General features: G+C 42.5%; 1 protein-coding gene across 1 annotated transcript in view; it reads right to left on the bottom strand.

The window, feature by feature from the left end:
* Nucleotides 1–925, bottom strand: part of RSPH14 (radial spoke head 14 homolog) — a 76726-nt gene that overhangs the window by 69324 nt on the left and 6477 nt on the right. The window lies entirely within an intron of this gene.

Raw genomic sequence — 925 nt, forward strand, 5'->3', positions numbered from 1 at the left:
CCTGGACTCTGCATCTAAATCAGCAGGAACACTCAGCCAAGGAGGACCTCAAGCCTGGTGGGGGAGGGGCAGGCTCTCTTCATTCCTTAAACATGCTATAGCACACTTCACAAGTGAGGACACTTATAGGGCTATCATCATCAGGGAAACACAAATTAAAACCAAAATGAGACCAAACACCCAGCCCTCAAAATATCTAAAATAAAGAGCCAGGAAAGATCAAGTGTGGGTGAGGATCGAGGGCGTGTGCTGATGGTGGGAGTGCAAACTGGTGTAAGTATTTTAGAAAACCATCGGTGGTAGCTTCTAAAGCTGAACATAAAGCTGTCCTAGCCGCAGGAAGTCCCCTCCCAGGTATGTCTCAAAAGAAACACATCTCTACACCCATCAAGAGACACTCACAAGAATGTTTATGGACACTCTGTTCTTGGTAGCCATCTGCTAGAAACATTCAAGTGTCCGTTGGCAACAAAGTGGATAAAGAAACTGTAGTGTATTCATATAATGTGAATATGTGAATACCATAGTCCAGCGCAAATTGTCAAAAGTCATGCATGGATCTCTGAGATAAAACGTTGAGCAAAAAGAAAGCTAGAAACCAGATATTACAGGATGGATGTTTCCACTTAGGTAAAATTTAAGAAAAGGCATAAAACAACCTACAGTCTCATGTACAGGAGATACTGTTTCCCTTTGGGTGAGGGGTAGTAACTGGTCTGGGGCATGTGGGAAGTTTTTAGAGTGGTGGCGATGCTCTAGAAATTTCTCAGTCTGTGTGGTGATTCCATGGCATGTTCACTTAGTACAACTTAATAAAACGTTCATGTACGATTTGTGCCTTTTTGATAATGTACGTTGTACCTTAGTAAAAGCATAACTTTGTTTTTTTAAACGTGCTCTAGACTGTGACCTGCAGCATGGCGCA

Source organism: Meles meles, chromosome 12, assembly GCF_922984935.1.
Source record: "Meles meles chromosome 12, mMelMel3.1 paternal haplotype, whole genome shotgun sequence".
Lineage (NCBI taxonomy): Eukaryota > Metazoa > Chordata > Mammalia > Carnivora > Mustelidae > Meles > Meles meles.